General features: G+C 36.2%; 1 long non-coding RNA gene across 6 annotated transcripts in view; it reads left to right on the top strand.

Annotated features, from left to right (window-relative positions):
* LOC127874526 (uncharacterized) overlaps positions 1-24,887 on the top strand; it is a 52,217-nt gene extending 27,330 nt beyond the window's left edge. Inside the window, exons 3-10 of one of the 6 annotated variants that reach the window (XR_008046973.1) lie at positions 336-697; positions 2,234-2,298; positions 12,706-12,921; positions 13,326-15,997; positions 17,794-19,179; positions 19,666-19,754; positions 21,021-21,165; positions 21,605-24,887. This is a non-coding gene — a long non-coding RNA (uncharacterized LOC127874526). Of the gene's footprint in view, positions 1-335; positions 698-2,233; positions 2,299-12,705; positions 15,998-16,055; positions 16,222-17,793; positions 19,180-19,665; positions 19,755-21,020; positions 21,166-21,604 lie in introns of those variants that run through there. The other 5 variants (XR_008046975.1, XR_008046971.1, XR_008046972.1 and 2 more) reach the window with 5 other exon arrangements.
* The last annotated feature ends 904 nt before the right edge of the window (positions 24,888-25,791 follow it).

Raw genomic sequence — 25,791 nt, 5'->3', positions numbered from 1 at the left:
AAATGATTGTACATGTACAATATGTTTACCTGTTGATAGAACTGTTCAATTGTTTCAGTATGTGTAATTGTTTCCATCTGTGTACTTGTTTTGCTTCAATTCATATCTTACTCAACAGTCGCATTTCAACATGTCAAACGTTAACTAAATAGCTCTGCTACTGAAGTTTATTGTCACGCTTAACTATTAAATTATTGAAATGTATGCATATATTTTAGATGTGTAAAGGCCTCTTTATAGCAACACATGCGTAATACAATATCACTGCAGTATGTTTAATAAGATTATTTAACATTTACAGTAATTCAATATCTTGATGTTACTCTGTTTTGCAGTAAGGCAGTGTGCTGCGAGTCCCACAGGAGACAGGCTGTACATCACCAGCTGGCAACAAGACAAGCTTCTCACCCTGGCCAGGGATGGCACACTCCTGGCTACATACACAGACCCAGCACTAGATGGCCCATGGGGTCTACATGTGACCCCTGCAGGCCAGGTGCTGGTCTGTGGAGACTGGTCCTCCACTGTACTACAGGTGGGCTGGGAGGGAGAGAGTAAGCTGGCTACGCTGGCTACTAAGGAGGATGGAGTGTGGTGGCCAGAGTCAGTCTGCTACAGCAGCACCACATCATCCATCATTGTGGGATAGAGGTGGGACGACACCATCCTGGTGTTCAGAGTGGAATAGTGTGTACATGTATGTATTAGTTGTTGTAATTAGTGATTAGTATTTCAATGACAATGTGTTGGTTAGCATACGAACATAGTAGTGTGTGATGTTACAATACAACATTGTGTGTGTAGTTAAAGATACAAATAATTTATGTGCACATATTGTTATCTGATTATACATTGTGAGGGTTTTTGTTTGAACATTAGATGTAATGCATATTATGTTATGTTGTCATAACATTTGTGTCATTATGGTCCTAACATTTAGTTCTTGTAAACTTTGCATGAAAAAAACAAAGCATTTCAACTGAAAATTTCATATTTCTACATATATGCACATGTACATAGCAACTGAGGCTATTTTTAGACTTTCATTTCTATAAACACCATGCCATGTAAGAAATGTATATGGATGAATAGTTTTTTTTTATAAAATATGAAATTGTTTAAGTAATCTTTGGAGGAGTATTTATTGATATTGTATGCAATGTTTACAGAAAGGTAACACTTGATGTGAGATTTATTAATTTTCCAAGTTTTATGCTGTTGAACATTTGTTATTGATTTTCATTACATTTATATAAACGTGTGTGTGTTAGTTACATTTTTAGTGAGGCTGTTTTCGGAGAAAACCCGAGCTATTGTCATAGCCAGCTCGTCCGCCGTCCAACGTAGGCGTCGTGCTAAAACCTTAACATTGACTCTAAAATCAAAGTGCTTCACCTACAACTTTGAAACTTCATATGAAGATGCACCTTGATGAGTTATACACGCCACACCCATTTTTGGGGTCACTAGGTCAAAGGCCAAGGTCAATGTGAAATCTAATATCAAACTTTAGCATAGTCTCTAAAATTAAAGTGCTTACACCTACAACTTTGAAACTTCATATGTAGATGCACCTTAAGGAGTTCTACATGCCACACCCATTTTTGGGCCACTATGTCATAGGTCAAGGTCACTGTGACCTCTAATATAAAATTTAAACAAAAACCTTAACATTTCCTTTAAAATCAAAGTGCTTCCACCTACCACTTTGAAACTTCATATGTAGATGAACCTTGATGAGTTCTACACGCCACACCAATTTTTGGGTCACTAGGTCAAAGGTCAAGGTCACTGTAACCTCTAATATCAAACTTTAACATAGGCTCTTAAATCAAAGTGCTTCCACCTACAACTTTGAAACTTCATATGTAGTTGCACCTTGATGAGTTATATATGCCACACCCATTTTGGATCACTAGGTCAAAGGTCAAGGTCACTGTGACCTCTAATATAAAACTTTAACATTAACCTTAACATTGCCTCTAAAATCAAAGTGCTTCCACCTACAACTTAGAAACTTCTTATGTAGATGCACCTTGATGACTTTTACACGCCACACCCATTTTGGGTCACTAGGTCAAAGGTCAAGGTCACTGTGACCTCTAAACAAATAAAATTCTGACAAGCTTTCGCAGCCGAGCGTGACACCCCTTATGCTGTGCTCTTGTTTATAAATGTGTTTGAATCCTAAATATACATACAAGAAATACATCAAGCTATTCTGCTGCTACAGTGCTGCTGAGTCAGGACAACGATGCTGAGGATGTGGTGGACACGGATGACCTGACTATGCAGAAGGTAACATAGACCCTTTGTCAGACCTTTTCTTTGTCATTTTGGGGAAAATGCCATTGTGGTTTTTGAATATTTTCCTGTGAAAACTAATTTAATATCATTCTTTCTAATATATCAAATTATACGAATAAAATCATTTTATGATACATGTTGTTATATACTTTGTTAGATCTAATTGAAATATGATTGAGATATAATAATTATAATGCATAAAAATGGGAACATCACGTCAGGTGATTTGCGTGTTTTTAGTTAAAACAAACGCCCTGATTGGACGTTTTTATCAGATCTTTACACAGTAATATACATGCCAACATTTGACAACAAATGGTGAATGTTTGTGTTTCTTGGAAATTTTGATCACTTTTGTCGTAAATATTTATCAGAATGTCCTTTTAATAATGGAATATACGGGATTATCGGGTAATTAGTAGCAACTGTAAAAGTAGTAAGTTGGCAGTAATAGATAAAAAGTATGGTTTCATACGGATGTATTAAGGAATTGATCGAGACGCGATTATGCGTATCTATGCGGGAAAGGTTTAAAACATTTTTTGTTAAATCTCCTGTTGAAAGCACTGTAATTATAATAAGGCACTTATTTAAAAACAAATAAAATGCTTTGGGTATGGGTCTGTTTTACAGACCCAAAAATACACCAGGAACGTGCCGTCTTGTGTATTTCCTGTTTATTAAGAATGCAAAAAGATGAGGTGGTAAAGAACAGAATGAATTTACATATGGTAAAATATCCTCTTTAATTGTTTGTATATTACATTTGGTAAAATATCCTCTTTAATCGTTTGTATATTTACATATGGTAAAATATCCTCTTAAATTGTTTGTATATTGCAAAACCATTGATATTCCTCCTCATGAAATTTTGGTGGTTACAAAAGTATTTCATGGACATATAATTAGTAAATGTGTGGATTACTCAGTTTAGAAAAGTAAATGAGGAATTTGTGTCAGTTCATTTGCAGTGTGTTTGTGATAAATTTGTGGGTCGGTAAAACCTTAAAATGAACAAAAAATAGCCTCAAACGCATAATAAAGGTTTGACAGTGTTCCATTTGTATTAAAAATGCTAAATATGAAGTGGACAAGTCTATGATATGATTTCATAGAAGTTAAAATTGCGTCTTTTTTTTATGTATCGTGTTTACAGCAAGACTTCATTTACTTGAGGATCAATAACTCAAAACATTCTTCAGCTTGTTGCTTTCCAACTTTCCAATACAGAAACCTCAGTAACATAACACTACAAGAATTTCAGTCATCAGTCATTCAGCCTTGAGTTTGTATCAAGTTGTGAGATATTTAGTTGTCAAATATAGGGGCCCAAATCGGCCCCATAAAAAATGCTGGAACTATATATTTTCCCCAAACAACTTCCTAAAATTCCCAATTGAAGGTAAAGTAAAAGCAATTTATCACAATACCAAGTTTATCTCTCTACCCAACTCTATTAATTGAACCTTATTAAATGCAATATTAAAAACGCTTAAAAATAAATGTATCACAATATCAAGTTAATCTCCCTACCCAGCTCTATAACTTGAACCTTATTTCATATAAATACAATATTGAAAACGCTTATTCCTGATTATATAGTATTTGTAAGCAAAAAACCAACAACGCCAATGTCCCAATTTGTGGTCAAAACACCAAGAATTTTCCCTATTAGAAGGACTCCGGCCTCATTCCACAAACTTAAGTTAAGTCTGCTTACAGTCTGTTGTTGAGTGCTTTTTCAAGAAACATATGTGCCTCCCTCTGGGATAATGGGACTAAATGCATGTGTGTAAAGTGTGGTCCCAGATTAGCCTGTGTAGTCTGTACAGGGACTAAATGCATGTGTGTAAAGTGTGGTCCCAGATTAGCCTGTGTAGTCTGCACAGGTACTAAATGCATGTGTGTAAAGTGTCGTCCCAGATTAACCAGTGTAGTCTGTACAGGGACTAAATGCATGTGTGTAAAGTGTGGTCCCAGATAAGCCTGTGTAGTCGGTACAGGGACTAAATGCATGTGTGTAAAGTGTGGTCCCAGATTAGCCTATGTAGCCTCTACAGGGACTAAAAGCATGTGCGTAAAGTGTGGTCCCATATTAGCCTGTGTAGTCTGTACAGGAACTAAATGCATGTGTGTAAAGTGTGGTCCCAGATTAGCCTGTGTAGTCTGTACAGGAACTAAATGCATGTGTGTAAAGTGTGGTCCCAGATTAGCCTGTGTGGTCTGTACAGGGACTAAATGCATGTGTGTAAAGTGTGGTCCCAGATTAGCCTGTGTAGTCTGTACAGGGACTATTAATGCATGTGCGTTAAGTGTGGTCCCAGATTAGCCTGTGTAGTCTGTACAGGGACTAAATGCATGTGCGTAAAGTGTGGTCCCAGATTAGCCTGTGTAATCTGTACAGGGACTAAATGCATGTGCGTTAAGTGTGGTCCCAGATTAGCCTGTGTAGTCTGCACAGGGACTAAATACATGTGTTTAAAGTGTGGTCCCAGATTAGCCTGTGTAGTCTGCACAGGGACTAAATGCATGTGTGTAAAGTGTGGTCCCAGATTAGCCTGTGTAGTCTGTACAGGGACTATTAATGCATGTGCATTAAGTGTGGTCCCAGATTAGCCTGTGTAGTCTGTACAGGGACTAAATGCATGTGTGTAAAGTGTGGTCCCAGATTAGCCTGTGTAGTCTGTACAGGGACTATTAATGCATGTGCGTTAAGTGTGGTCCCAGATTAGCCTGTGTAGTCTGTACAGGGACTAAATGCATGTGCGTAAAGTGTGGTCCCAGATTAGCCTGTGTAATCTGTACAGGGACTAAATGCATGTGCGTTAAGTGTGGTCCCAGATTAGCCTGTGTGGTCTGTACAGGGACTAAATGCATGTGTGTAAAGTGTGGTCCCAGATTAGCCTGTGTAGTCTGCACAGGGACTAAATGCATGTGCATTAAGTGTGGTCCCAGATTAGCCTGTGTAGCCTGTACAGGGACTAAATGCATGTGTGTAAAGTGTTGTCCCAGATTAGCCTGTGTAGTCTGCACAGGGACTAAATGCATGTGTGTAAAGTGTGGTCCCAGATTAGCCTGTGTAGTCTGCACAGGGACTAAATGCATGTGTGTAAAGTGTAGTCTGTACAGGCAAATCAGGGACGATACTTTAGTCATTTACGGAATTTTTCGTATATAGGAAGTCTCTTCTTTACAATAAATCTGTCTAGTGGAAAGCGTTGTACCTTATAAGCCTGTGTGGCTGTACAGGCTAATCTAGGACAAAACTTAGTGCACAATTTATAAAGCCCTGTTTTCTAAGAATGAGGCTTTAAGTAAGTCCCCCTACCATCTGTTAACGAGTTGTACAAGATAAATCCAGGTGAGCCTTGTTCTGGGATAATAGTGCTTAATGCATTTTAGTGCCATCTACAGAATAGCCTGTGCAGTGGGCACACACAGAAATATAGGATGATACTTTCCGCTTTTGAGGAAATTTTCGTTAAAAGGGAATTTGTATGCCCCCGGTAGGGTGGCATATAGCAGTTGAACTGCCCGTCAGTCATTCAGTATGTCAGTCTATCCGTCCGTCCGGAAAAAAAATTAACATTTGCCATAACTTTTGCAATATTGAAGATAGCAACTTGATATTTGGCATGCATGTGTATCTCATGAAGCTGCACATTTTGAATGGTACAATTTCAAGGTCAATATAATACTTCAAGGTCTAGGGTCGAAAATACAAATCCAAGGAAAGTAATAAGCTTTAATGGAGATTATTATCTGACCTGCCAAATAATTTTTTTTTAATAAATCAAAGCTGCGCAGTAGGGGGCATTGTGTTTCTGACAAACGCATCATGGTAAAAGTTCAAGGTCAAGGTCATCCTTCAAGGTCTAAGGTCGAATATACAAATCCAAGGGAAGTAATAAGCTTTAAAGGGAGATAATTATTATATATAATAATATGAAACCATACAACTGAAGCATAATCAAAATGACATTTTATGGTCAAGCCAAGAAAACAATGACACTTTTTGGCATACAAGTATCTTAGGTACGTTAAGGTTACCTGTGAATCTACAGTCACGGTAGTGGTTTATAATTAATTGTTACTAAAAATAGAGATTTGACAGAGACAATTATTTTCTAAGGAAGTAATTTATATAATTATAAATCTCAGATTATATATTTCCCTACCAAGAATTTAAGTTATTTTCACAGTAACTGAACACATTTTGTATTTTGTTTATTTATAACTTAAATGATTGATTTGTCAAAAAAAATTATGCCCCATTTCGAAGAAAAGGGGGCATATAGTGATCGGACTGTCCGTCTTTCCGTCACACTTTGCCTTAAGGTTTCGAAAAATGCTCATAACATCATATTTGGTATGCATGTGTATATGGACAAGGCCTTTCCATATGCATCTACAATTTTACCCATGTGACCTTGAACTTAGGGTCCGCGTTTGGGTTTCAAAATCTGCGTTTAGGTTTCGAAAAATGCTCATAAATTCTATGTCCCTTTAGATATAACTTTCATGTTTGGTATACATGTGTATACGGACACGGCCTTTCCATACGCACACAAATTTTTTCCTCTGGACCTTGACTTTGAACTGAGGGTCCGCATTTAGGTTTCGAAATCTGCGTTTCGGTTTCGAAAAAAGCTCATAACTTCTATCAAGCGTTTATAGGGGCATAAGTCATCCTATGGTGACAGCTCTTGATTTTAAATGATATAACTATCATTTCTTTTCTGTACTAATTTGTGAATGGTTGGTTTCATTACTTACCTGTGGACTTATGTTACATAGATACATGATGAACTGTGGCAATGATCTCTTTGATAAACCACAGGCCTTGCTGGTCAGCGATGTCTAACTTGGTCATTTTTTACTGTCTACAGATCCCCCCCCCCACGCGGTAGGGTGGCATATAGCAGTTACACTGTCAGTCCATCTGTCTGTCTGTCTGTCAGTCGTCGGTCCGAAAACCTTAACATTGGCCATAACTTTTGCAATATTGAAGATAGCAACTTGATATTTGGCATGCATATGTATCTCATGAAGCTGCACATTTTGAGTGGTGAAAGGTCAAGGCCATCATTAAATGATAAAGGTGAAAAACAAAATCCAAGGGAAGTAATAAGCTTTAAATGGAGATTATTTCTATACCTGCCAAATGATAAATAGAAATTTTATTTAAAAGCGGCGCAGTAGGGGGCATTTTGTTTTTGACGAACACATCTCTTGTTTCTAAACAAAAATCAAGTCTTAGTAAAAAAGTGTCATCTCAGGTAAGCCTATGAGGACTATGTGGGAAGACACTTTACACATTCATTATTGGGACATTGGTGTTCATGTAAATGCAAATTAAAAATAATTGTTATGAGATACTAATGTAAGAAATGTGTGATTGAATTCAGAGCGCTTAAATTTGAATGGCTCTTGTGCTTTTTAACCAGGTTTTCCGAAGGAAAAAACTGGTTATTAGATTGGCGAATGCGGGCGGGCTGGCTGGCGGGCTGGCTGGCTGGCGGGCTGGCGGAATAAGCTTGTCCGGGCCATAACTATGTCGTTCATTGTCAGATTTTAAAATCATTTGGCACATTTGTTCACCATCATTGGACGGTGTGTCGCGTGAAATAATTACGTCGATATCTCCAAGGTCAAGGTCACACTTTGAGTTCAAAGGTCAAAAATGGCCATAAATGAGCTTGTCCGAGCCATAACTATGTCGTTCATCGTCAGATTTTAAAATCATTTGGCACATTTGTTCACCATCATTGGACGGTGTGTCGCGCGAAATAATTACATCGATATCTCCAAGGTTAAGGTCACACTTTGAGTTCAAAGGTCAAAAATGGCCATAAATGAGCTTGTCCTGGCCATAACTATGTCATTCATTGTGAGATTTTAAAATCATTTGGCACATTTGTTCACCATCATGGGACGGTGTGTCCCACGAAAGAATCACGTCAATATCTCCAATGTCAAGGTCGCCACGACTAAAAATAGATTTAAAAAAAAAAAAAAACTTACAAAGGGGGTTAATTTTTTTTGTTCATTTCAAAAGTTCAGTTTGAGTTTTCTCCCTTTATCAGATTTTTTTTTCACAATGAAAACCTGGTTTTGTGACAATTTTGTCCCTTGTTGAAACTTTTCTCACAGTGGTGAATTCTCAATATATTTATAAATTACTGTAAACAAGTATCCAAACTAGAAAACTAATTCTTATATAATTGTGGAAACTTAATATATTTAAATAAAGAAAGAATGAACATAAAATGCAATAATAAATACAATAAAAATGTATTAAGAGAACCTATGAATTTTGACTTGTTCACAGATAAGCAGAATAGTTATTTTCTAAAAATTATAATATACAGTCAAAACCTGTTGGCTCAAACTCGCTTGGCTCAACTTTCCGGTTTTCTCGGACTATCCTCGAAGCATCTTTTTTGTATTGCTAAATATTCATATACATTTATGTCAAATGGCTCGAATTTGCAGGGGTCGGATTAATGTCTCATATTTTTTTAAGTCCCCGTCACAATTTTCACATTGTTTTGTTTGCCTGGCTCTAAAGCGCCTAGGGTCGCATAAAGCTGTTACTTGATTATGATTATGAGCACTTGATGAAAGGCTCCCTATAATTTCAAACATGTTATTGACTCAATCGTTAATTGATTTGAGTAAAAGATGACAATCTGGCGTTTTTGTAGATGCTATAATATTATGGCTGGAACGGCTGCATCACAATATGGTTTATTAAACAATCCATCCAGAAGGCCAAAAGCCCAAATGGACAAAGCAAGCATACAGTGTTTACAAAATACACAGTTTATGATTATACAACATAAAGTTATACTACAATGTTAAAGTTACAGTTATAATATGTCAACTTGAAGGAAAAGACAATTTTGTATCTATGCGTCATGTCATTCTTAAATAAAAACACAAGCAAATAAAGTAATACATGTGTTATTTAATACTTGGGCGATGTGCATATAATGCTTATATATTGCTTTGTTTCTTATCGTTATTCCTTACATAAGATCATTGTTTGATTGTTTGTGTAACTGTTTTAAAATAGTGATTACTTAAAAATGTCAAGAATATAAATTCTGTTTTTACTGATTCAAAAGAAGAAAGTAGTACGGGGATTAGGCAGTACGAATACTCTTCAACTGGAGATGTAAATCTAGTGCAGATTTATGTTAGTAAACATAAATATATTCAGATCGGTTGGATCGAATTCTGGATGGCTAAAACTTTTGTTGTCAGTCCAGGCAAGTTAGAGTCATTGGGTTTCGACTTTATTCAGCAATGAATGTTTGCATTGTATTTAAACTAAGGAATACACCGGACTAAAATAAATCAAAAGTATTGTTCTTAATGAACAATCATAAATTTAAATTAAAAATAAAGAAAATAAATCTTGTCAAACACATTTCTAAAAACATGTTGATTAAGTACTGTAAATTTTGTTATAATTTGTGGTTCATTAATTAATTTTGATTTCATGGGTTTACTGATCCACGAAATTTACTCAAACACATAACAAAATGATCCAAGCAAATTCGTGTTTTTTTTCAACAAGTAAGAAATGCACGAATTTACATGTCCACAAAAAAGTATTTTTTTTATAAAAACCTCGAAGTGTTATGCCAACTAATATAAATGATTTTCCTGGATCAGGGGTGTAGCATTCCAGTCTCTAGCTTGAATTGTTGACAATATTTTGCATCTGTTTCATCAGTCAGTGCCTTTTTTAAAGTTTTAGTTTTTCTGGAAGGGGCATGATTCTGGGCTATTTTTCCTTATTATGGAATCACAGTTTTTTTTTCAAATTTGAGAGTTTTGTGGGTCACAATTTACAGAAGTTTGTGACTAGAATTTTCGCAATTTTAAGAAGTTTGCTACTCATTGCTTAATTATAATTCAAATTCGAGAATCATTTTTCTTTCACAAAATGAATGGGTCAAAGGATGATCCAAAACATGACACAAAACACGTCCTGTGATCGGATTTGTGTTTGTGGGCAATTGGGTAATATGTTTACAGAAACTTGTGTTTTCCCAGTGTCCGACAAATTTCTTATTTTTCAGGTAGCCCACTGGGCTACCAATAAAAATATTTGGTAGCCCATAAAATTTACCTACAAAATGGTTAGAGACGAGTTTTCATCTCTATTTTATTTATTCATTTACATACACATACTACAACAAGTAATCTGATTTTACATGTAGTAGACATAACAAATCACTTATCAACAGTATTACACAGTGACGCAATGAGTTCATTCAGTCCAATATCAAATAGTCTTATTAAACTGCACTCAGTACACAGTTATAGTTATTGTACGCTGTCAATATCATTTCTAGTCAGTAGCTGACGATATATTGTGACCTAAACTTATTTAATACATTATAATAAAAGATACAAAATCTGTGCATCTTATATACAACTCGCTCAAATTATTAAAGCACTGTTTGTCTCAATTGAAATCAAACTTAACTTAATTATTAACAGTCGCTCCTTAAAAGAGACCGTCGACCAGGAATGACGAAACAAATTCTAAAATACCGTTTTTTTTAACAATAATTAGTTTTTATTGAATAAAATATCACGACTGGTATATTGCATTACTTGAAAACAGTTGTTAAGGTTTCATATTTTCAGTAGATTCGGTAATAAATGTTACTGGGTACAGGTGGGTAGCTTCTAGTTTACTATAAATAACGCCAGTAGATTGATCATCATCGTCACGTAGTAAACCCATGAATGCAAATTGTGCATGCGTAGTGAATTGTATATATTTTATATACAAAATGATCAATCTACTTGCGTTATTTATAGTGTGTATATCGTTATGTCACCTATTTTCGCGATGTACTTCGATTTCACATCCCGAAATTTTATTACCGAATATACTGAAAATATGAACTTTTTTCAAGTAATGTAATATGCAAGTCCTGATATTTTAATCAATATCAACTAATAATTGCAAAAAAATACTGCATTCTAGAACTTTTCTTTTTTCGTCATTTGACGAACCTTATCATTAATTGCCCATGCAAACTAATTGGCAGGTGTTAACCGCGTTCACACCATTGTAATTAATATTTATTTTCGGTTTCGTTTCCGTTTTGAAGAATCCGTTGTTTTGATTTGTTTAATTTTCGGCGTCCTTGGATAATTAACGAAATGAAAAACGTTTTCAAACTCATTGTTGCGGTTAACAAAGATTTCCAAATTGCGAAATGATGTTGCATCACGTGCGCAAACTATCCAATCGGCTCTCATTATATTATTAGCAGGCGACAAATGTTGATTCTGAATGATTAAAATACACTGTTACTGTTTACAATCGACATTACCGCAAGTGATTGGTGACTGATAAGATAATTGATTGCACTTTATATCGGATTATAATCAATACACAGTGTACAATTACAAGGTCAACGTGTTTATTCTACGTATGTCTGTAAATAAACCGGGCTACCGCTCTTATAGATTTATAGTAGCCCGGCGGGCGTGAGCTGGAAAATTTCAGTAGCCCGATGTAAAAATTCGGTAGCCCCCGGGCTCCGGGCAATGGATTTGTCGGACACTGGTTTTCCCTCAACATATCAAACAAAGTTTATGATAGCAATTTACTTGGAAAAAAAATCATTTCTTGGTATTGGTTACTGTGAAAATGTGGATTTTTAGGCATCACCAAAGAACGGGCAAACTAGTGTTGTCAGTGTGTAGTTTTTAAGGGCAAAACAAAATTTAAATCCAATGTATATGAGCAGTAAAATAAATGGAAACGTAAAGTGATACATATAATGAGTACAATTTAAAAACAATGTTAAGAAGATGATTTTCTATTATTTTTTGATTGTATACAGGAAAAAAAACTTCTTTAAAATGGGGCTTAATGCATGTGCTTAAATTGTTGTCGTTGTCCTAGATTAGCTTGTGCAATCCACACAGCATATTTGGGACAGCAATTTCATATGTGAAGGTATTTTTGTGGAAAAGAAATATCCTCTTTATGAAAATCCAGTCTAGTCAAAAAGTGTCCTTCCTGATTAGCTTGTGTGGACTTCACATGTTAATCTGGGACGACTATTTGTAATATTTAGGAGCCGCATATTGGCTAATGAAATTACATCATTATGAATATACAGGTTGGTATACAGTGTATTATTAGCCAACAATGTTTTAATACGAAATGGTTTGATTAATTATTAATTTTCGTGCTATTGAGGACAATAAACCAATGAAATGCCAGATTAGAAATTCATTAAAAGGAAATTTTGCCTATTAAACACCTTCACAACCAATCAAGAGGCATAGTTTCGTATAGATTGTAATATAAACATTTTTTACAAGTTCACATCACCCACTGTGCTGTTTTTTCAGGACAGCACCACCATTGATATCGATTTGGCCCAGCATCAGCACCAGTCCTGCCTGCAGGAGCCCCAGTCCAGGACGATACATCCACTCCCCTGACCCATAGCTCATCATACTTGATATCCGGAAAAATGGGGCCTTGTGCATGTGCTTAAATTGTTGTCACAGATAAGCCTGTGCAGTTTGCACAGGCTTATAATGGACAACACTTTCCTGTTAAAGGTTTTTTTTGTTGAACAAATAATCCTCTTTATGAAAATCCAGTCTAGTCAGAAAGAACCCTCCCTAATTAGCTTATGTGAATTTCACATGCTAATCTTGGACGACACTTTCTAACATTAGTGATCTGCATATTGGCCTATGAAAATACATTTCTGGAAATGGAGTAAAGATTATAGATATAACTGTACAGATAAGTATAGCATTAGCCAACACTTTTCTTGTTTTAATACAGAATGACTTAATTGTATTTATTTTCATGCTATTAAGGACAAGGAACCAATAAAATGCCAGATTAGAAATTCATGTTGAAAACCTTCACAGCCAGTTAAGAGGCATAGTTTGTTATAGATTGTAATATATTTGTTAAAAGTTCCTATCACCCACTGTGTTGTTGTTGTTTTCAGCAGAGCACCAGCATTGATATCGAGTTGGCCCAGAAACCACACCAGTCACGCCTGCAGGAGCCCCAGTCCAGAACGACCCTTCCCCTGCCTTGACTTTTAACTCCTCCCCCTTGACCTCCTGCCTCAAAAAGTCAGCATCGTTGAACAACTCTGTTCTGCAGGAAATTCTGAGCATGAATCTGTTCTGAACAAACGCAATGCCCACGTTACATTTTCCAAACATAAGCCTGGGTAGTTTTATTAAGCTGGAGTTGCGCGTGGGCCTGAAAGGGACTAGTGTTACAGACACGAAAAGTTATAGCAGTAGTTATGGTAACGCTAACAGTCAGTTGTTGCTGTTGGACATCACAACAAATATCATGAAGAATAAAAAGTTCAATAACTCATTCCAATCTTTATGAGACAAACAGAAATTGAACGGGAGAAAATCAAAGAACAATAAAAGCGTAAGCTTTCCTAGTGGGATACTTTTGCTGTTGATAGTTTGGACAACAGTAGGGTTGCGGACTGCCCCAGATTGTCCTCTCAGCGGCCAAAATATCATAATAGAACGGACTTTTGGCAATGTTACTGACAAAGAAAGGCAATAATGACTTGGTTGTCAATACCCAGAGCAAGATACATCCATGCTGAGAAAGAAAGGCAGTAATGACTTGGCTGTGAACACCCAGAGCGCGATACATCCATGCTGACACAGTAAGGCAGTAATGACTTGGTTGTGAACACCCAGAGCACAATACATCCGTGCTGACACAGAAAGGCAGTAATGACTTGGTTGTGAACACCCAGAGCACAATACATACATGCTGACACAGAAAGGAAGTAATGACTTGGTTGTGAACACCCAGAGCACGATACATCCATGCTGACACAGAAAGGCAGTATGACTTGGCTGTGAACACAGAACACAATACACCCATGCTGATACAGAAAGGCAGTAATGACTTGGTTGTGAACACCTAGAGCAAGATATTTCCATGCTGACACAGAAAGGCAGTAATGACTATGCTGTGAACACCTTGAGCAAGATATATCCTTGCTAACACAGAAAGGCAGTAATGACTATGCTGTGAACACCCGGAGCATAATACATCCATGCTGACACAGAAAGGCAGTAATGACTTGGTTGTGAACACCCAGGGCAAGATATATCCATGCTGACACAGAAAGGCAGTAATGACTATGCTGTGAACACCCAGAGCAAGATATATACATGCTGACACAGAAAGGCAGTAATGATTATGCTGTCTAAACCAACAGAAAGATATATCCATGCTGACACAGAAAAGCAGTAATGACTATGCAGTGAACACCCAGAGCAAGATATATCCATGCTGACACAGAAAGGCAGTAATAACTTTGTTTTGAACAACCAGAGCAAGATATATCCATGCTGATACAGAAAGGCAGTAATGACTTGGCTGTGAACACAGAACCCGATACACCCATGCTGACACAGAAAAGGCAGTAATGACTTGGCAGTAAACACAGAACACAATACACACATGCTGACACAGAAAGGCAGTAATGACTTTGCTGTGAACACAGAGCACAAAACATCCATGCTGACACAAAAAGGCAGTAATGACTTGGCTGTGAGCACAGAACACCATACATCCATGCTGATACAAAAAGGCAGTAATAACATGGCTGTGTACACAGAGCACAATACATCCATGCTGACACAGAAAGGCAGTTATGACTTGGTTGTGAACACAAGAGCACAATACATCCTTGTTGACACAGAAAGGCAGTAATGACTTGGCTGTGAACACAGAGCACAATACATCCATGCTGACACAGAAAGGCAGTTATGACTTGGTTGTGAACACAGAGCACAATACATCCTTGTTGACACAGAAAGGCAGTTATGACTTTGCTGTGAACTCAGAGCACGATACGTCCATGCTGACACAGAAAGGCAGTAATGACTATGCTGCGAACACCCAGAGCACAATACATCCATGCTAACACCCAGAGCAAGATATATCCATGCTGACACAGAAAGGAAGTAATGACTATGCTGTGAACACCCAGAGCAAGATATATCCATGCTGACACAGAAAGGCAGTAATGACTATGCCGTGAACACCCAGAACACAATACATCCATGCTGAAACAGAAAGTCAGTAATGACTTGGTTGTGAACTCAGAGCACAATACATCCATGCTGTCACAGAAAGGCAGTAATGACTTTGCTGTGAACTCAGAGCACGATACACCCATGCTGACACAGAAAGGCAGTAATGACTTGGATGTAAACACCCAGAGCACAATACATCCATGATTACACAGAAAGGCAGTAAAGACTTGGTTGTAAACACCCAGAGCACAATACATCCATGCTGACACAGAAAGGCAGTAAAGACTTTGTTGTAAACACTAAGATATCCATACATCCATGGGGTGTGCCACAGACGCAAATTACGCCCACCATTTTGAACAAGGTGCTTAAAGTGAACACGTCTGGTTTTGTTATGAGCACTTAGCACTCCGAGCCTAAAAGGCCTCACATTGAATTGATGCAAGAGAAGGCTTTGAAAAATAACAGCAGTTTTGTTGTGTGGTCCAATACGCCCTTCGACTCGCAACCTGAAGAAAGCAGAACTCAAACTCGTCTCTTAGCAATATCAGCAAGGCCATCATGTCAATCTCAGCTTCTAGAGCTTCAGGTGAGACCTTACAGTGTTAATTATAAAAAAAAAATGGGCCGAAATTCAGCCCCATTCTTATCTAAGTCTATATTTATGATAACTGGCTTAAGTTCTCAATTCATGGTTTCCCGGAAGAAAAAGAATGTTTTGATAGGTTGCAACATTGAGTTAATCAGAACTCAAATTCAGCCTTTGGCAATATCAGCGAGGCCAGCATATCAGCTCAGCTTCTTGAGCTTCAGGTGAGATCATACAGTGTTATTCATTTGTCGAAATTGGGGCCAAATTGAGTCCCATTCCTTATCTTAAACAGTTTATTTTTTCCATAATTACAGGCTAAAGTTCTCAATTCAAGGTTTGACCCCAAACAAAATGTTAATAGGTTACAAATTGAGTTTGTTTCCTTATGCAGCTCTATAAGTTGAACCTTAGTGCAATTTATCTTGATAGCACTTATTCTCAATTTTTAAATTATGTTTAGCCAAAACTACAACCATTTTCCCAATTTAATTCAAAACACTATGATTCTTTACGAATTGTCCCAATCCGAAAAATGGTTAAAATAAACTCTGCACAGAGCTAGCCCCTTGTTATAGCACATTTTAAAGTTTTTTATCAGAATAACTGGCTTAATTATACCCCCACAAACGAAGTTTAGGGGGGCATATAGGAGTGAACTTGTCTGTGGGTCAGTCGGTTTGTCGGTCCGTATTTAGTGTCCGCTCTCTAATTCAAGTAGTTTTCATCCGATCTTCACCAAACTTGGTCAGAAGTTGTTTCTACATTATGTCTAGGCCAGGTTTGAATATGGTCCTTGCCGGGTCAACAACTAGGTCACGGGGTCACTTCGTGTGTTTTAAACATTCATGTTGTAGTTTTTTTCTCCAATCCTCACCAAAATTGGTCACAAGTTTTATCTAAATGATCTCTAGGACAAGTTTGAACATGGGCCATTCAGGGCCTAAAACTAGGTCACCGGGTCACTTTGTGCATTATTTAACATTCAGCATGGTGTCCGCTCTCTAATTCAAGTAGTTTACATCCAATCTTCACCAAACTTGGTCAGAAGTTTTATGGAGATGATATTAAGGCCAGGTTAGAACATGGGCCTTTCTGGGTCAAAAACTAGGTCAAGGGGTCACTTAGTGCGTTTTAAAAATTGAACATGGTGTCTGCTGTTTTTTGTAAAGACGGCATGCAAAATATTATGTGTCAATGCGGCATGGGAGGTATTCGTTACATCTGTGACAAAGCTCTAGTTTGCTTATTTCACTACGTTTAATTACTATTTTGAACTCACATCTATTGTTTCTTATTAAATGCCATACAGTTGTATTGTCTCACATTTAAAGTTGTGAAGTCTCAGGTATAAGTCATAAACTGTGACATATAAAGGTGTGCAGACTCACAGTTAAATATGTAGATTGTAACATTTAAAGTTGTGTTGTCTCACATTTTAAGTTGCTTAGTATCACATTTAAAATGATGTAGTCTCACATTTAAAGTTCTATAGTCACACAATTAAAGGTGTACAGTCTCACATTCTAAATTGCTAAAGTAATGCCTGTTTTTGATTTACAAAAAATAAATGTTACACCTTGCTACAAACCCAAAAATTCCAATTTCGAGTAAAACATTGAAACTATGTTATTTTGAGTTCTAATTGGTGAAAAATTATTGGCAATATTCTAAATATGAATTATAGGCACAATGTTAGGCATTTAAAAAACAGGTCTGTAAAGTAAGGTGTTGCAAGGCTTATTCATGTGTCTCTAAACAATCTGGTTTTAGTTTACTTTCCATTTCCTTTTCAGTGAACTTAACTAGCAAACATGACAAACGTCATTGAAGTGAAAGTCGATGACAACCCCCTTCTTGCACAAATATTTCAACTCGCTTAAGAAATTCAGCATGAAGACGTCTTGCGTCAGACTACCAAGCCTCCTATCAATATCTCCTCCCATGTTGGCTACATCAACACTTCCAACAGCAGAGCCTTGGTGAGTTTGACTTCCGTCTTAGCATCGATGTCGCTTAGCAACAATTGGATGATGGGCGTCGACAAATTATGCCGGACAAGTCGCTCGAACTGAAACTATCTGATCCAACAGGTAGAGCAGGCGTTGCGTGACATGTCCATTAATGTGACTACTCGATATGTTGTTCTCGAATAATGTGAACCTAAGGCCTGGAGAGCAGTATGCGATTGACGCCATTCAACAACAGTTGTCGGCAATTCTCGGGTTTGGGGTGGCGACTTCGGCGTCGAGACTCGCTCCATCTCTGTCTAAGGCCCAGTCGCAGCAGCAGCAGCAGCAACAAGAACAATAAGTAGTATCTTAGTGGTGTTCTGGGATATGGGGCTTCATGTATGTGCTTAAATTGTCATCCAAGATTAGCCTGTGCAGACTGCACCTACATTAAGTCATATTAAATTGTCATCCCAGATTAGCCTGTGCAGACTGCACATACATTAAGTCCTATTAAATTGTCATCCAAGATTAGCCTGTGCAGACTGCACATACATAAAGTCCTATTAAAGTGTCATCCCAGATTAGCCTGTGCAGACTGCTCATACATTAAGCCCTATTTTCCCAGAATGAGACTCGTATACTTCACTTAACATCAGTATTTTATGTGCCTGAAAAGTTCCTAGCATCAAATGGGAATTATGTGCTTTTAAATTGATCACACATAGTAAATAAAATGCAAATAGCACTTGATCTGATATCAATTTTAATTGTTTCTGCCTGATTGAGAAAAAGGTCAAAGCATCAAATGGTAAGTATGTGTTTTTAAAATTAATCAACTTGGTAAATAAATAGCAATTGATCTAATATCAGGTTTAATCATAAAAGGTAAAGGCATAGTTTTGTGTAATTTTCGGCCGAAATTCAGCTCTTAAACAAAGCGTTTGTCTTTTACAAAATCCGCTGTAATAGACTTGTTAAATTTTATTTAATTTTAGCAAAACAATTATTTAAATGACTTCAGCACATTATACAATTATTACCTTCACTATTTATTTAAGTTCCTGAATTTTGTTTTAAGAGCCGGTTCCTACAGGATCCCATGCAATAGATTGGTACCCAGCTGAACAACAGGCTTTCTGGTAAGCTGGGCCCGGATAGGTGCAGCCAGTCAAAAGCTGGGGCTCCAAACTGTCCTGCCAAGTGGGCTGATATTACCTCTTCTACAAGGTACATTGGTCCTGTAATTGACCGTCTATAATGTGCAGTGTGTTACTACTCAAACTTTTATTTCAATAGTGTGTTTGTGTTATACATTGGTAATACTCTATCCGTGCTGCTAACTTAAACTTATGTAATTGTAAATATTCATAATCGTTGCCATTTTGTATTTCCTTGAAAGGGTGCAGGGGGGAGGTCGGATCGGATAGAATTGTAGAATTCTCTGTCCTTCCATTCTTCCTTATGTCCATCCATCCAACTCTTTTGGAGTTACAAGTAACTTAATGCAGATTGGTTAGATATGGATGAAAAATGATTGTATCAAGTGTACAGTATATAGTAGGCTGTGTGTGTGTGAAGTGTTTATTGTATACCTCGTTTGTATCAAGAGCCTTCAAACATAATGTATTTCTTATATTATTTAATCAAACAACATTGTTTGACCTCCAATATAACTGATGCTATTTCAGAATGCATGAATTATTTGGTTTACAGGGACATATGTCAGTGATGCGCAAAGAGCTGGTTTTCTGTTCACAGAGAAATATCCTAACAACTCCAACTCAGCCACTACATCTCAACAGGTAAGTCCCCTAACCATTGCAAAACGTAAACTGTGGCACCAGATCACTGGGATATAAGTTGTCCGTTTACATTATGCACATTATGCAACCACAGCAGATTTGCTAATTTCCCTCACAGGTACCCAATAGAACAAGAATGGGATTAATTGTTTGATATGCACAGTTCTGTGGTTTGAGCAGAATTCTACCTTGGGACCTTTCGATTCCTAGACAGGCATCCCACCACTTGACTAAGGTCCCAAATTAATACAGTATTACGCAAAGACATGATATCTGAGCTATGTTCATGCATTTTTATGCCCCCCTTCGAAGATGAGGTGGTATATTGCTTTGCTCATGTCGGTCGGTCAGTCTGTCGGTCCGTCCACCAGGTGGTTGTCAGACGATAACTCAAGAACGCTTGGGCCTAGGATCATGAAACTTCATAGGTACATTGATCATGACTCGCAGATGATCCCTATTGATTTTGAGGTCACTAAGTCAAAGGTCAAGGTCACGGTGACCCGAAATAGTAAAATGGTTTTCGGATGATAACTCAAGAACGCATACGCCTAGGATCATGAAACTTCATAGGTAGATTGATCATGACTTGCAGATGACCCTTATTGATTTTGAGGTCAAAAGGTCAAAGGTCAAGGTCATGGTGACCCGAAATAGTAAAATGATTTTCGGATGATAACTCAAGAACGCCTTTGCCTAGGATCATGACACTTCACAGGTACATTGATCGTGACCCGCAGATGACCCCTATTGATTTTCAGGTCACTAGGTCAAAGGTCAAGGTCACAGTGACAAAAATCGTATTCACACAATGGCTGCCACCACAACGGACAGCCCATATGGGGGGCATGCATGTTTTACAAACAGCCCTTGTTAAGTACTGCAAATGTAAAGTGATGAAATATTAGGAAATTTATTACACTCGGGGATTAAGAGAAAGTCCCTTTCCCCCATTGCTATGCACCTGGTGAACATATTTGTTTCTCTATAACCACCTGTGAAATAAAGTTTAATAATATACTTAAATTAACTCAACACATATTCTCTGTTGATTTTAAATGATTGCATTGCATGTCTATAATATTTTCAAAAGCTTTCCATCTCTGAAACGTTGTTGTCACACAATTGGTTCTGTTCAAATCTGTTTATGTTGGCTAAGCAATATGGAAGCTTATGGTTGTCAAAGACATTTTCTATAATGCAAAAAATGCTTGATATATTTGCACAATTATCTGTCAAGTTTGACACACAATCTACTTTTTCCAGACAACCCGAATATCAAGGCGTTAAGTTTCTTCTGGATGCAGTTACAGTCACAGCTTTCAAGCCAGCAGCTGTCGATGTATTGAGATTTTCTCCTCTCCATGTTACCTGACCTGCTGCCTGTGAACATCCTGCACATAGAACCTTTGTGAGTTTGTGAGACGTGTGTAGGCTTTTTGTAAATACCTACTGTCAGAGACAGTTTAAGGAAACACTGGTCCGTCTAAACGTTTGTCCGCCTGTCAGGTTGTGTGGCATATATAACCTCAAAACATATTTCTTATTTTGTTATGCAACTCTCCAAACATGTTAATCGCCATGTGGACGTGTACTGTTGCGTATTGTATATCAGCTTCCTTTTGCATTAGTGGAATTAGAGATAAAAAACTTTTTTCATTACATGTTAATATTATTTTGCAGTAAATATTTAATAATTAAGAAATATATCTCGGACCACCTATCTAAAAATTCAAATCAAAGAAGCTTTAGCACCATATGCCAGTTTTGTTCTTTTTCATTGCTTTCCTAAGTAACACAATCAGAATAATGAACTGAAATTAACATTAACATACCCGTCTTTATTTCAGATCCCAATCGATGTAATTAAACCGGCCAATCAAAAAGATAGCCTGGTACAGCACTTGTCATTAGATTGACGCCATGCATGCCTTTGAAGATCATTTATACATACAATTTAAGCATGATAGTCAATAAGTGCCTGCGTTGGCTTCTTAAAAGACTCACAGTCCTAAGCATTTACGATGGAATTCCTCATCTTGAAATATTGGGAAAGCAGGAAAACACCTGTCACTGTTAAGAAAAAAATGAGGGAATGACAAAGCACAATAAGACCAGCCAAGTCCTGTGATCAGACAAGTCCTGTGATCAGACACGTCATGTGATAAGCCAAGTCTTAAGATCAGCTTAGTTCTGTGGCCAGACACGTCTTGTGGCCAGCCAAGTGTTTTACCAGACATGTCCTGTGACCAGCGAAGTCCTGTGATCAGCCAAGTCTTAGGATCAGCTAAATTGTGTGGCCAGCCAAGTCATGTGACCAGCCAAGTGTTTTTACCAGCCATGTCCTATGACCAGCAGCTTTGTCTCGAGTGTACAGTCTGATTGTATGGGAAGAAAAATCTACATTTCATATTGTATGGGCATAATGATACTGACAGTATCTTGATGATTAAGTATTTTGTTATATATTGGTAAATAGACCAATATGATAAGGGGAAACTCAGTAATAGCAGTAATTTAAAGTTTTATTTCAAGAGCAAAATAATGCAAGTACTACAATTGTGTCTGTATTCAGAAACTGACTCTATATAGCTTTATCCTGATTATCGTAAACAGACAGACACACATGATTTTACAATTGTTGTTTTTTAAACATTGATTTTAAGCCTTCACAAAGTTGTTTAAATAATGCTGATACCTTGGACAATATTTAGCTTATTTATTGTATAAACAAGACATGCTTATTTTTAGTTTTTACCTATAAAATAGCAATAGCAATAGGTAAAATAATTGATCAGAACGGTTCATAATTGAGATGCTTCTATTTTGATATGTCTGTCATTCTGTCTGTGTACATTTCTCATCAGTTTGCTCTTTTGAGGCAGTATTTTATCAAGAATTTCATGTAGTGATGTAATATTAAGATATCAAATAATAATTTGATTTATTCAAACTATATTAACCTTCTGTTAATTATCAATTTATTTATTGGCAACAGATACTTTGTTTAATATTAACAATAGTTAAGCGCGTTATAAAAATTGTGTGAATGTACATGCATAATATTGCAATAATTGATGAACACATTAATGGAAAAACTATTTAAATAAAGTGTAATTTAGAAGTGCATCTTAATTGTAATGGAGTTTGTTTAATTATTAAAAAAGGATGCTTTCATTGTTGAAAATATGATAGTAATTCCTCCACAAGTAATTTTGTTTCAAAGTGAGTATTTTCATGAATAATGATCCTAGATATGGTTGTAGATTGTTCTTGTTGTATCATATACTGACATGCTAATTATTTGTTATGACATTTGCATTCTAGCATTAAAAGTTCATTATGCTTTAAATATTTGTATGTACACATTTGCGACCAGCTTTTCTAATGTAATAAGTGAATAACGTAACACAGATTTAATTGTCACTGTATATACGTTTATTTTGTCATTTGTAAATAGATCAACTGCGAACATAATGTTTTTGTTTGTACATTATTCATAAAATGTTGCCATTTCAAACAGATACATTCACTGTTTGAATTCATTTGTACAAAATTGTTTCATATTAAACATCATTTACATATCAGGCAATAGAGAAAGAATTGCTTTGGATGAATGAGCACATTAACCTGTATAGTAAATTAAGACATGCAGAATATCAGATCATTAACATACTTTAAGCATTAGAAACACCTTGTTTTATGTCAAGCTTTTCAGTGAATATAATTAAGCAACTATTATCTGGAAATTTGGAAAACAGTGAAGAACGATTCAAGGGAGAGCAACTGTGATATACTAAATAAAAGTCGTCTCCCTTGTTAGAGTATAATTGTACCTCTCAACGTAACAAGAACATTGAATCTTTTTTTATATTATTCCACACTATAAACTATGTACTATATTCATTCAATAATCACTAAAGAAATATGGTTTGCATAATTGTTTATTTCTATGCGTTATACCAAATTCACCAAATTCACCAGTATGGCATCAATTTAAGTTCATCATATTTTTATTGCCAAAATTGGCCATACAGTGCTAAAAATTTGGTATTCTGACTATTATTAGTGCATGTTCTCATACAATATCACATTGTAGATTTTAACACCGAAGCAATTCTGACTATTATTAGTGCATGTTCTCATACAATATCACATTGTATATTTTAACACTGAAGCAATATGTGTTAATATATAAATTTTTATTTATTGACTTGTTATTGCTTGTTAAGGTGTCTAATTTTGAATTATAGCTGTAAATTGATGTGACTATTTTCCAGTTTTGAATGATTGCTTTTAGTTGATTGTTTACAAGTTTTGTAAAAGCTGTTTTCATGTTGACTGCTCCACATTAAATGACTTTATTATTATTTCGTTGACGCACATTCACTGCGGCCAGGTTCCGTAAAACTCCCAACTCATCTGATGTCTTATGATTGGATTCCATACATAGTGGTTGTTTATACTCAGCTTGCTTTGCATTAAACATGTCTGCTTTGTTGTTAAAAATTATACACAGCTTTTTATTAGACAAAATTGTGTAATATTTCAAATTTTTGATATCATTTTTTTATTTCGAACAAAAATATATTTTGTTTATTTGTATGTATGTTTAGCTATAATAAAATTGTTTCTATAATATATAAACAACATATTTATAAGCAATAAACTATATTGGTAAAAGTAGATTTAAGGTTCAAAATCATGTCTTAATTTGTTCGATTATCCCAAAATAACATTTTGCAAAAGCAGAAACTTGTTGAATAAAGAAAACTTTATGCAACGTACCACTAGGTCTTTTAACCATTGATTGTGTATCACTAACGATCAGGACTTTATCAGGGATACATAATTGCCTTTGCATGGCTATAATGTTTGTGTTATTGAATTGAATAATTTTTGTAGTTTGGTGCACATTAATTGTTGTTGTTTTTTTAAGACATAGCACATGTCATATAATATAATATCATTGTAGTTTTGGTATGTTTAGGGATATAATCATGTTAATGTATGTGATTTGCTGATCCATTTCTTGATGTTTCACTCCATTTAATGTATATAGCCATGCATAGAGCAGGAATATTGTTGTACTGTAAAAAAATGTTGTTATAGCAAATAAAAAATGTATGTGAATTGTTTCCTCACTTCTATATAAATTTCCCTTTTGGCGATGGCATATTGTGATTAGGTCTGTCTCTCAGTTTTTTCGTTTGTCCCCCGTCATACTTTGGTCAGACTCGGATACCTTTCAGAACCTTTATAACTATTCTGACAGATCTTCACTTGGGGATTGTTCTTCATGCAGATATTATGTATGTCGCTCCAAAGACTTGTTATGTTGTTCCCACGATTAATAAGGTAGTGGGAACGAGATAACTTTGTAATGAGAATGAAAAATCTTAGCCGTGGGAATGAGAAAGTAAGTCAATTCAATGACGTACTTAATCATAGGAACAAGTCACTAATTCATGGGAATGACAAACTTAAAAACGTACACGTTAATCTGTGCACACGTACATTTCACGCCATGATTGGTATTTTCAGTAGACGAAGCCCACTCCTATTGAGAGTAGGTTAAGTATGTCAGGCAGAACGTTTTATAAAATATGCGATTTTTTATGTACTTGATTCAATGTGGCACTTAAGAATTATTTAAGACAAATGTTGACCACTATCTGACATCAGGCAAAATGAATGGGAGAAACATGTGTTCGTTCTGAAAATTTGTTTTCGTTCTTAAAGCTAACATCTAGTACACATTTATATGAAATTTTATTTTTCGTATCAAACATATTTACATGTCATATCTTCCAAGTCAGGGGATTATAGTGATTTGGTCTTGTCTGTCATTCTGTTGAAATGTTAAGTATAATTGCTGAAGTGATGAAATGGCACACATATGTATTCAACAGAATACAAACTTATATCAAACATGTATTTATTATGTTGTTTTAATAAGTTAAATTATATTTTAGTCCAAGGTCGTTAAATGGTTAAACAATACGAATCACTGTATTTACGTTGGTCAAAAAGAGAT

Source organism: Dreissena polymorpha, chromosome 1, assembly GCF_020536995.1.
Source record: "Dreissena polymorpha isolate Duluth1 chromosome 1, UMN_Dpol_1.0, whole genome shotgun sequence".
Lineage (NCBI taxonomy): Eukaryota > Metazoa > Mollusca > Bivalvia > Myida > Dreissenidae > Dreissena > Dreissena polymorpha.
Note: the sequence above shows the minus strand (reverse complement) of the source record. Positions and strands in the feature narration are given on the sequence as shown.